Genomic DNA, 13158 nt, shown 5'->3' on the forward strand with positions numbered 1-13158 from the left:
TAAAATGGCTCTGAACAAATTCTAGAACTGCAGAACCCAGGAAATAGCAGAGGGAAGCAGGGCTTCAGCCCAGGACAGCCTGAATGGTCCCTGGGTGAGGTCTATCATGCACAGAGCTGGGAGAGGAGGGGAGCGGAGCCCAGCGTGGGCTGTGCTGACCAACCAGACCAGGAGCCAGGCAGAACAGGCCCTAGCACCCTGAATCAGTGAGCTGTGGCAGTTACCAGACTTTTCAACCCACAAATACCAAAGACAACAGAGAAGGTTAGTGGGAAAATCTGCAGGGAGTGAAAGGAATTCCCGGTTTGGCCACTGCCTCAGGGGCAGCAGAGGTGGTGCAGCTACAGAACTACAGCTGCAGTTGCTTCTGGCCCCAGCCCCACCTGGTAGGAGGAATTAAGTAGTGAATCAGAGCAGGAGTGCAGAGCCTCCTTCAGATCTGAGTCAGGTCCTGGTTAGCAGTTCTTGGGAAAGGAGGAGTGCTGGTGGGGCAGAGCTGGCTGTATAGAAATAGCTCTGAAAACAACAGTGCATCCCCTCAAGCCTGGAACAAAGTACTCTTTACTCTACAAGCAGTCATACCCCGATGGAAAAACTCAAAGGTCAGGTAGGTTGACTGGAAACATGGCCAGGCAGTGAAAATGGACTCAGATTCAGAGTCAGACTTTGGAATCTTTCTTTGGTGACAAAGAAGACCAAAACATACAGCCACAAGAAGCCAACATAGTCAAAGAGCCTACATCAAAAGCCTCCAAGAAAAACATGAACTGGTCTCAGGCCATGGAAGAGCTCAAAAAGGATCTGGAAAAGCAAGTCAGAGAAGTAGAGGAAAAATTGGGAAGAGAAATGAGAATGATGCGAGAAAACCATAAAAAACAAGTCAATGAATTGCTAAAGGAGACCCCAAAAAATAGAGAAAAAAATACTGAAGAAAACAACAACTTAAAAAATAGACTAACTCAAATGGCAGAAGAGCTCCAAAAAGCCAATGAGGAGAAGAATGCCTTGAAAGGCAGAATTACCCAAATGGAAAAGGAGGTCCAAAAGACCACTGAAGAAAACACTACCTTAAAAATTAGATTGGAGCAAGTGGAAGCTAGTGACTTGATGAGAAATCAAGATATTATAAAACAGAACCAAAGGAATGAAAAAATGGAAGACATTGTGAAATATCTCATTGGAAAAACCACTGACCTGGAAAATAGATCCAGGAGAGATGATTTAAAAACTATTGGACTACCTGAAAGCCATGATCAAAAAAAGAGCCTAGATATCATCCTTCAAGAAATTATCAAGGAAAACTTACCTAATATTCTAGAGCCAGAGGGTAAAATAGAAATTGAAAGAATCCACAGATCATGTCTTCAAAAAGATCCCCAAAAGAAAACTCCTAGAAATATTATTGCCAAATTCCAGAGATCCCAGATCAAGGAGAAAATACTGCAAGCAGCCAGAAAGAAACAATTTGAGTATCGTGGAAACACAATCAGAATAACCCAAGGTCTAGCAGCTTCTACATTAAGGGATCGAAGGGTTTGGAATATGATATTATGGAGGTCAATGTAGCTAGGATTAAAATGAAGAATCACCTACCCAGCAAAACTGAGTATCCTGCTCCAAGGCAAAATATGGATTTTCAATAAAATAGAGGACTTTCAAGCTTTCTCAGTGAAAAGACCAGAGCTGAATAGAAAATTTGACTTTCAAACACAAGAATCAAGAGAAGCATGAAAAGGTAAACAAGAAAAAGAAATCACAAGGGACTTACTAAAGTTGAACTGTTTCGTTTACATTTCTACATGGAAAGAAGATGTGTATGATTCATGAGACCTCAGTATTAGGGTAGCTGAAGGGAATATGTATATATATATATATATATATATATATATATATATATATATATATATATATGTGTGTGTGTGTGTGTGTGTGTGTGTGTGTGTGTTTGTGTGTGTGTATGTGTGTATATATATCTGTATGTGTGTATGTATATATGTCTGTGTATATATATATATATATATATATATATGTAGACAGAGGGCACAGGGTGAGTTGAATATGAGTGGATGATATCTAAAAAAATAAAATCAAATCAAGGGATGAGAAAGGAATATATTGAGAGAGGGAGAAAGGGAGAGATAGAATGGGGTAAATTATCTCAGATAAAAGTGGCAAGAAAAAGTAGTTCTGTAGGAAGGGAAGAGGGGCCAGGTGAGGGGGAATGAGTGAATCTTGCTCTCATTGGATTTGACCTGAGGAGGGAATAACACACACACTCAATTGGGTATCCTACCCCGCAGGAAAGAAGGAGGAAGGAGATAAAAAGGGGGGGGGCAATAGAAGGGAGGGCAGATAGGGGGAGGAGGTAATCAATAGCAAACACTTTTGAAAAGAGACAAGGTCAAGGGAGAAAATTCAATAAAGGGGGATAGGTTAGGAAGGAACAAAATATAGGTAATCTTTCACAACATGAGTATTGTGGAAGGGTTTCGCATAATGATACACATGTGGCCTATGTTGAATTGCATGCCTTCTTAGGGAGGGTGGGTGGGAAGGGAAGAGGGGAGAGATTTTGGAAGTCAAAGTTTCAGAAACAGATGTTCAAAAACAAAAAAAAAAGTTTTTGCATGCAACTAGGAAATAAGATACACAGGCAATGGGGCATAGAATTTTATCTTGCCTTACAAGAAAGTAAGGGAAAAGGGGATGGGAGGGGAGTGGAGTGACAGAAAGGAGGGCTGACTGGGGAATGGGGCAACCAGAATATACACCATCTTGGAGTGCAGGGAGGGTTGAAATGTGGAGAAAATTCATAATTCAAACTCTTGTGAAAATCAATGCTGAAAACTAAATATATTAAATAAATTAAGTAAATAAATTTAAAACAACAAAAAAATAGTAGGAATATAAGGATGACTATTGTAAAAAAAAAAAGAAAGAAAGTAAAATCACCATTCCTAATCATGAGAGGCAGAAAGAGTATTTACTCTGGAGTTATAGGACCTGGGTTCAAATATGCACTCTGATACTTCCTACCTACCTGTGTGACTTTGGACAAATCACTTATCCTCCCAAGGACTCAATTTTCTCCTCTGTAAAATGAGGAAATTCAAGTGGATGGCTTACAAGGTCTCTCCTCTTTAGGTTGGTGATCTATTAGATCTGTATTAGAATACACTGTCATGGCTTGTGGGAATTATCTTTTCACTAGAAAGACACAAGCTATGAATTAGGGATGTTTTAGAAAGTATTTTGATTGTATGAGAGATAGAACCAGATGATCTCAAAGGTACTTTTCAGCTCTTAGATTCTGTGATTCTGAAAGACTGTGAATTCAAACCCAGGCTCAAAAAGGTGTGTGCACAGAGACAGATAAAGAACCTTAACTAAAGGGTATCTTTTTCATTCAAGTTATGAGCTAGACATTTAAACCCCTTTTCTTTGTCAGGTAGAGATGTTTAGGATCTAGAAATCAAGGTAATTACTGGCTATCTCAGGTAAGAGATTACCACCCTGAAGTATGAAAATGTCATAAAGTTATATAGGCTGCTATTTTGGGAAGGGTTAAAAGTTGGGTGTTCTAGACTGTAGGGAACCCGTAGTGAGGACACAACTTTTACCCATGTAAACTGGAAAGTTTGAAACTTAGTCTTCCTTGGGGTAATTCACAAGAGTCTCACAGCCAAATGAAATAGGATTTGGACCCAGCTCTTCCTTTACTCTGAGGCTGCTTTCTATCCACCATGTGACACTCCTTCTAAAGATTGTAAATAAAAGTATGATTTTTTTTAAAAATTTTTTTAAAAATTCCATTTTTTTCAGTTCTACAACTCAAAGTGAGCGAGGGAGAAGTAAGGCTTTCACACTACCTAATATCCTTGTAGCTCTAGGCAAGGCAATCTGAATGACATTCTGAAAACTAGAAGGCATGCCAAAGATTGAACCAGGAATAGAAATGAAGAATTTGAGCTGCCTGTTGCACTCTCACCACTAACACCACTCCCTTCCTACAGCACATCTAGTATTAAAAGGCTTTCTTTTCATGCTCTCAGACTCTGAATTAGTACGGCAAACAATTTACAGTAGTAGGTCAAACCCTAAATATGCTTAACCCAGTCTCCTGTTGGCCCTATTTGGAAACCATGAATTCAAAAAGTAACACATCTGGAATTTCATGGACTGCAGAAGTCAAGGGAGAGAGATTTTTGCTTCTTTATTCCTACATATTTGACATAAGGGTATTAATTCTAAAAGGCCAGTCACATTATTGCCCAAGGCATAAGATAATTTTTTTTTCCATTCGTTAAAAATAGTATTTAGAAGAGCAGTTACAAAATATAGGACCTATTTTATGCACTCTAGCAATGTAAACCTTTGTTGTTCTTGTTGTTCAGTCATTTGGTCATATCAAACTCTTCAGAGTCCTATGGACCACAGCACACCAGGCCCTTTCATCCTCCACTTTCTCTTGAAGTCTGTCCAAGTTCATGTTCATTGTTACCATGACACTATCCATCACATCCTCTGCCATCACCTTTTCTGTTTACCTTCAATCTTTCCCAACAACAGGGTCTTTTCCAATGAATCCTGTCTTCTCATTATGTTGCCAAATTATTTAAGCTTCAGCTTCACTATTTGACGTCCCAATAAATAGCCTGAATTAATTTCTTTAAGTATTGATGATTTGATCCCTTTGCTGTCCAAGGTACTCTCAAAAGTCTTCTCCAGCACTAAAATTTGGAAGTGTTGATTCTGTGTCACTCAGCTTTCCTGAAAGTCCAACTCTTAGAACCATACATTGCTACCACACATCGCTTTGTTTGTACAAACCTTTGTTGGCAAGCTGATGTGTCTGCTTTTTAGTATGATGTCTACGTTTACCATAGCTTTCCTTCCAAGAAGCAAGCATCTTTTAATTTCATGGCTATAGCCACTCTCTGCAGTGATCTTTGAACCCAAGAATACAAATTCTGAGACTGCTTCCATTTCTTTTCTATTTTCCAGGAAGTGATGGGGCCAGTTGTCAAGATCGTAGGTGTTTTATATATATATATATATATATATATATATATATATATATATATATATATAAAGCTTCAAGCCAGCTTTTACACTCTCTTTTTTCACCCTTGCAACCTTAATTCTAGCTTTTGATTCATTCAGCCTGGCATTTTGCGTGATGTATTCTGCATATAAGTTAAACAAATAAGGTGACAATATATAGTTCTGTGTAGCAGCAAGAACCCTAGCATACGCAGGATGGCTCACTAGCACAGGTTCTTTAATCTGCTTTTAAAGGAAAGCAACTTTAAAGGGGTCAACAATCTTTTTAAATTACATTCACTAGTTCAGGGGAAAAGTCAGCCCCCTGAACATCAGAGAAAATATAAGTAGGGAAAATACAAGCAGATAAATTATACCAACAGACAGGGCTCTGACTACCTGAATCAAAACAATATTGCTGTACACTTTACATACACCACTGGATCAAGAGAGCCTTTACATCTGAGCAGTCAGGGAGTCTGAACATATGGCTACTCAGTGTTGACCAGGGAATCAAAAGGTCCTTCTTGTAAGTGAACTCCCAAAGCAAAATACCAACCCAGAGTATATATACACTTCTCAGAGCCAGAAAGCATCACAACCCTCCTGACTCAGTGCCTAATCAACTTAACACCAGAAGGTGTGAAAGCCTTCCTACAAGCAAGCTTCCCTTAATGGGCTCCACATGAGGCCTATTAATGGGCAGGGAAGATCTTATATCCCATTAACCTCACACCTTGTTGTATTCCTTTTCCAATCTTAAACCAATAAATTATTCCATGTTTGATTCTAACTGTTGGTTCTTGGCCTGCACACAGGTTCCTCAGGAGACAAGTAATGTGATGTAGTACTCCCATCCCTTTGGGGACTTGCCACATTTTGTTGCATTCCACACAAAGTGTAGTAAATGAAGCAGAAATGATTTTTTTTTCCTGGAACTCCCTTGCTTTCTCCCTAGTCCAGTAAATATTGGCAATTTAGTCTCTAGTTCATCTGTCTCTTTGAAAACCAGCGTGCCCTTCTTGTAATTCTTGATTCATATAGTGCTGAAACCTAGCTTGCAGAGTCTTAAATATAACTTTGTTGACATGTGAAATGAGTACAATTGTTTAGTAATTTGAACACCCCTTATCACTGCCCTTCTTTAGGATTGGAAAGTAAACTGATTTTTTCCAATCTAGTTGCCACTGTTGAGTTTTCCAAAGCAAAATCTTACTGATTTAATGATTGCTATAGGTATTTTATAAGTACCATGTGAAGGATACCAAATATTTAAAACCATGAGAACAGTCAATAAGTCAGTAAGCATTTATTAACCACCTACTATGTGTCAGACACTATGCTAAGCACTGTGGATACAAAGAAGCACAAAATCATGTTCCCTACCCTCTGGGAACTTACATTCAAATGAGGAAATTAACATGAAAGCAGCTAAATACATAAAACGTAATGCAACGTGTAAAAGGGACTTAATCTTAGTGGGAAGACATTGAAGACTGGGTGGAGGGGGAATGAGAATACCTCAAAAGGCCTCCTGCAGAAGGTAGTATTTGAACTAAGTCTAAATGTATAAGGAAGACAGGGTAACCAAGGAAGTTAGTAGACTGAAGTGTGGTGGGAGAGCATTCCAGGCATGGGTGACTACCAGTGAAAAGGCAGCAGGAGATGGAGTGTAATATATAAGGAATAACAAGGAGGCCAAATCTCTATCCCAAACATGTGTACTATAGGTATGAGAGGCAGAGACAGAGACAGAGAGACAGAGAAACACAGACATACATACATTTGCATAGATATATACTTACATTCTGCTTTATCTTTGATGGTCAAGCTATTTATTGTGTTTTTTTACATTGTTTTATTCAGATATTAGATCTGAAAAACCAGTCCAGTACCACAAAGCATTTTTAAAGCATCCACTCTGTGCAAGGCTTAGGGGACACACAGACAAAATTAAAAACAGTCTTTCCTGTTTTGCTCAAGGGGAAGAGTAATTAAAAATTTTATAAGCAGAAAATTCCAAGGCAAAGGCAATGTGATGTCCAGTTTTACAATACATAAAAGGGCCTCTTTCTCCTCTTCTTATTTCCTGTTTTCGTACTACTTCAATGAGCATCATTTGAGCAAACCATTTTTTCTCTTTGCTCCTTTCATTATGAATGGCCACAAGTGAAATTAATTACTTTTTTGCTAGGGCAGGTTGCCTGTAGCAGCAGATCTTATATAAGTACCATCACCTTGTAAATATGCCCACTCCAGTTTTTTCCCACAATGATGACAGGCTTTTCTGATTCTCATGGAAATTCCATAGCAGACTACCTATGTATCATTTAATATTACCACTCATATCAAGAGCAGGCCAGTTTTGCATTCATAGATTCATAATCATTTAAAGTTGGAAGGAATTTGGTATTATATGACAATGTTCTTTTCATGGATGAAGGAGCATGAGGGAATTTAGTGTGGGGAACATCCTCAACTATGCAACATCTATGAGGACGCAGATAATTCAGAGCATCATAGATTTAGAACATGAAGCAACTTCTAAGTCATGGAATTTATTCTCCTCATTTTACAGATGAGGAAATTGGAGATAAGAGAGTATAAGGTTACAAAAAATGTTTAAGTGACTTGCTCAGGGTTGCAAAATCAGTTAGAGATAGAGTTAGAACTGAGCTTTTTCTCACTCTAACCCTAGCACTCTTATCTAATATACCACTAAGCTTTTGCTTCTTTCATGTATTTTTTATTTTTATTTTTTGCTCTTTTTATTTTTTTGTTTTTTTTTTAAATCATTATTTATTTATTTAATATTATTAGTTTTCAGCATAAATTTTCACAAGAGTTTGAATTACAAATTTTCTCCCCACTTCTACCCTCCTGCCCACTTCAAGATGGCATATATTCTGATTGCCCCATTTCCCAGTCAACCCTCCCTTCTGTCACCCCACTCCCCCTCATCCCCTTTTCCCTTACTTTCTTGTAGGGCAAGATAGATGTTTATGCCCCATTGCCTGTATATCTTATTTCCTAGTTGCATGCAAAATCTTTTTTTGAACATCTTCTTTTAAAACTTTGAGTTGCAAATTCTCTCCCCTCTTCCCTTCCCACCCACCCTCCCTAAGAAGGCAAGAAATTCAACATAGGCTACATGTGTATCATTATGCAAAATGCTTCCACAATGCTCATGTTGTGAAAGTCAAACTATATTTTGCTCCTTTCTGTCCTATCCCCCTTTATCCAATTTTCTCCCTTGACCCCATCCCTTTTCAAAAGTGTTTGGTTTTGATTACCTCCTCCCCCTATCTGCCCTCCCTTCTATTGTCCCCCCCTTCTTTATCTCCTTCCTCCTTCTTTCCTGTGGCGTAAGATACCCAATTGAGTGTGTGTGTTATTCCCTCCTCAAGTTAAATCTGATGAGAGCAAGATTCACTCCTTCCCCCTCACCTGCCCCCTCTTCCCTTCGTACAGAACTGCTTTTTCTTGCCACTTTTATGTGAGATAATTTACCCCATTCTATCTCTCCCTTTCTCCCTCTCTCAATATATTCCTGTCTTATCCCTTAATTTGATTTTTTTAGATACCATCCCCTCATATTCAACTCAGCTTGTGCCCTCTGCTGTCTATATATGTATACACACACACACACATATATACATATATATGTATGTATTTATATGTATATATACATATATAGATATAGATATTCCCCTCACCTACCCTAATACTGAGGTCTCATGAATTATACAAATCATCTTTCCATATAGGAATGTAAACAAAACAGTTCAACTTTACTAAGTCCCTTGTGATTTCTTTTTCTTGTTTACCTTTTCATGTTTCTCTTGATTCTTGTGTTTAAAAGTCAAATTTTCTATTCAGCTCTGGTCTTTTCACTGAGAAAGCTTGAAAGTCCTCTATTTTATTGAAAATCCATATTTTGCCTTGGAGCAGGATACTCAGTTTTGCTGGGTAGGTGATTCTTCGTTTTAATCCTAGCTACATTGACCTCCGGAATATCATATTCCAAACCCTTCGATCCCTTAATGTAGAAGCTGCTAGACCTTGGATTATTCTGATTGTGTTTCCACGATACTCAAATTGTTTCTTTCTGGCTGCTTGCAGTATTTTCTCCTTGATCTGGGAGCTCTGGAATTTGGCAACAATATTCCTAGGAGTTTTCTTTTGGGGATCTTTTTGAAGACATGATCTGTGGATTCTTTCAATTTCTATTTTACCCTCTGGCTCTAGAATATTAGATAAGTTTTCCTTGATAATTTCTTGAAGGATGATATCTAGGCTCTTTTTTTGATCATGGCTTTCAGGTAGTCCAATAGTTTTTAAATCATCTCTCCTGGATCTATTTTCCAGGTCAGTGGTTTTTCCAATGAGATATTTCACAATGTCTTCCATTTTTTCATTCCTTTGGTTCTGTTTTATAATATCTTGATTTCTCATCAAGTCACTAGCTTCCACTTGCTCCAATCTAATTTTTAAGGTAGTGTTTTCTTCAGTGGTCTTTTGGACCTCCTTTTCCATTTGGGTAATTCTGCCTTTCAAGGCATTCTTCTCCTCAATGGCTTTTTGGAGCTCTTTTGCCATTTGAGTTAGTCTATTTTTTAAGGTGTTGTTTTCTTCAGTATTTTTTGGGTCTCCTTTAACAAGTCATTGACTTGTTTTTCATGGTTTTCTCACGTCATTCTCATTTTTCTTCCCAATTTTTCCTCTACTTCTCTAACTTGTTTTTCCAAATCTTTTTGAGCTCTTCCATGGCCTGAGACCAGTTCATGTTTTTCTTGGAGGCTTTTGATGTAGGCTTTTTGACTTTGTTGGCTTCTTCTGGCTGTATGTTTTGATCTTCTTTGGCACCAAAAAAGATTCCAAAGTCTGACTCTGAATCTGAGTCCCTTTTCACTGCCTGGCCAGGTTCCCAGTCAACCTACTTGACCCTTGAGTTTTTCATCAGGGTATGACTGCTTGTAGAGTAAAGAGTACTTTGTTCCAGGCTTGAGGGGATGCACTGTTGTTTTCAGAGGTATTTCTACACAGCAAGCTCTGCCACAGCAGCACTCCTCCTCCCACAAGAACCACCAACCAGGACTATGACTCAGATCTTAAGGAGGCTCTGCACTCCTGCCCTGATCCACCATTTAATTCCTCCCACCAGGTATGCCTGGGGCCAGAAGCAACTGCAGCTGTAGTTCTGTAGCTGCACCACCTCTGCTGCCTCCTGGGTGGTGGCTGAATGTTGAACTCCTTTCACTCTCTCCCCCCAGCTTTTCCCGCTAACCTTCTCTGTTGTCTTTGGTTTTTGTGGGTTGAGAAGTCTGGTAACTGTCACAGCTCACTGATTCAGGGCACTAGCGCCTGTTCCACCCGGCTCCTGGTCCAGTTGGTCAGGGTGCAGCCCATCCTGGGCCCTGCTCCACTCTGCTCCCAGCTCTGTGTGCAATAGACCTCACCCAGGGACCATTCAGGCTGTCCTGGGCTGGAGCCCTGCTTCCCTCTGCTATTTCCTGGGTTCTGCAGTTCTAGAATTTGTTCAGAGCCATTTTTATTGGTGTTTAAAGGGTCCATGGGGAGAGCCCTAGGCAAGTCCCTGTTTTCCAGCCACCTTCTTGTCTCTGCCATCTTTTTTATTTTTAGTAATACTTCATTTTCCCCAATTTTTAACATTATTTTTAAGTTTTGAATTCCAAATTCTATGCCTCCCTCCCCTCTTCCTGAGACAGTGAGCAAGCCAATGTAGGTTACACATTTGAATTCATGTAAAACATTTCCATATTTTGTACAAGACCACAAAGAAAAAGAGAAAGGAAGAAAGAAAGAAAAGAAAGAGGGAAGGAAGGAAGGAAGGAAGGAAGCAATTAAGCAAGGAAGAAAGAAAGATAGGAAGGAAGAAATAAAGGAGGGAAGGAAGAAAGAAGGAAGGAAGGAAGGAAGGAAGGAAGGAAGGAAGGAAGGAAGGAAGGAAGGAAGGAGGGAAGGGAAGGAAGGAAGGAAGGAAAGAAGGAAGGAAGGAAGGAAAGAAGGAAGGAAGGAAGGTGGGAAGCAATTAAGCAAGGAAGAAAGAAAGATAGGAAGGAAAAAATAAAGGAGGGAGGGAAAAAGGAAGGAAGGAAGGAAGGAAGGAAGGAAGGAAGGAAGGAAGGAAGGAAGGAAGGAAGGAAGGAAGGAAGGAAGGAAGGAAGGAGGGAAGGGAAGGAAGGAAGGAAGGAAAAAAACAGTGTGCTTCAGTTTGCATTCAGATAACATCATTTCTTTTTCTTGAGGTGGAGAGCATGTTTCATCACGAATCCTTTAAGATCCCCTTGGATCATTGTATTGCTGAGAATAAGTAAGTCATTCACAGTTCTTCATCATAAAATATTGCTATTGCTGTGTACAACATTCCCCTGGTTCTGCTTACTTAACTTTACATCAGTGTATGTAAGTCTTTCCAGATTTCCTGAAATCATCTGGCTTGTCATTTCTTATAGTTTAGTGAGTTCAGTGTGCTCTCTGGAATTGTATTTTATGTTAATAATTATTATAAAGAAAAGAAAGTGGAACATTGTGCATGGTATTCTTTTGAAGAACAAGTCACTTAGAGGTAAATCAATTTTACATAAAAGAAAATAAGGTAATTAAAAAAGAAAAGAAAAATAAAATTGGAGGCAAAATAATTACAAATAGAAATATTTAGTTAAAGCCAAAGTGTTGATCAAGTGTATGAGATCTGAATAGGACAGTTTCAAGATTTGCCAATGCTTTTTCAGAGTTTATGTCTAGATTAATTCATATTAGTGTTTCAAACCTCACATTCTTTTCCTCACCTCAAACCAACCGAGCTTTCAAATATTTGAATTCCTCTTTCATAATTTCAGCTCCCTATGATGCTTTGAAGTGCATATTTTCCAGAAATAGAGTATTAGTTCCAAATAAAGGAGTCACTTTGATTTCATGATCATATTTTTCTCCTCCCATATTTAGGTTGGGTTTCAATAACTCATCCATGGGAGAGTGTAGTTAGGATCTTAGACTCACTGTACTATTGATGGAATTTTCCTACAGTCCTTGCATACCAGAGTTCCTGCTGTTTCTACTGTGGGACTAGATCTTTACTTTTATAGTCATAGATCCGCATATTTGTCAATGATCTCTTGAGTCCTAACTCAGTTCTCCAAACTTAGGAAAGGTGAAGAGGCTATTTGCAAATGGACAGATTCTCAATTGTGTATAATAATACGTGTATCAATGTGATTCTGACTCCTGGTTTAATGAATGACCTTTAGAATATCTGGGAATCTGTTGTTAGGATGTAAGATCCTTGCAAGTAGGAATTGTTTTATTCTTTGGATTTGTATCCCCTGCACTAAACACAATGCTTATCACTTTGTTACTTAGTAAATGCTTGTAGTTTGTGCACAGTCTACTATAGAGGTTGCCATCAGACAAGTCTCTCCTTAAACAATTATACTGTAGTAATTGTGTTAATATATTATACACAGATACACACACAGAGCGAAGTTTTTTTTTAAGACTATGAAATGTCAAAATAAAAGAAATTATCTTTTGTCTGAATAGTAAAGGGACTAGGAGCACTTCATTTAAGAGACCAGTTTTATTCCTAAATGTTTGTTCTCAGCTCTGCCTCTATATAGTGAGGGAGTCAGACTAGATTTCTTAGAAGGTATTCCTTCAATGTACAGGTACAAGGTACATTAGATCATCTTTGAGGCTGTAATGCAGGTACGCCTGTAGGCAGACTTTATACTCTAAGTTATGGAGCTGAAAGGGAGCTTTGCTCATTGGGGAAAATTATCAGGACTACATTTCCCAGAAGGCAGAGCCTGAGACTATAACCTGGTGATATAACCACATGCACAGGCTGGTTAAGAATACAGTTTAAATGAAGCTACAAGATTCTCACAGGGACAAAAATCCTTGGAGACTGTTGCTAGGAGAGAGGCATAGTGAAAAAGTTGGAGAAATGGAAATGTCAGCCATGTCTAGATGATGTTGAAGGTATATGGACATGGACTTCAAAAGCCGGGCTGGTATGGCATAAGTCATTGGTAGGAGCTCAGAGCTGCTGTGAATTTGAATAGATCCTGACTCTAAACAAATATGGAACTT

This window comes from Trichosurus vulpecula, chromosome 7, assembly GCF_011100635.1.
Source record: "Trichosurus vulpecula isolate mTriVul1 chromosome 7, mTriVul1.pri, whole genome shotgun sequence".
NCBI classification, from domain to species: Eukaryota; Metazoa; Chordata; class Mammalia; order Diprotodontia; family Phalangeridae; genus Trichosurus; species Trichosurus vulpecula.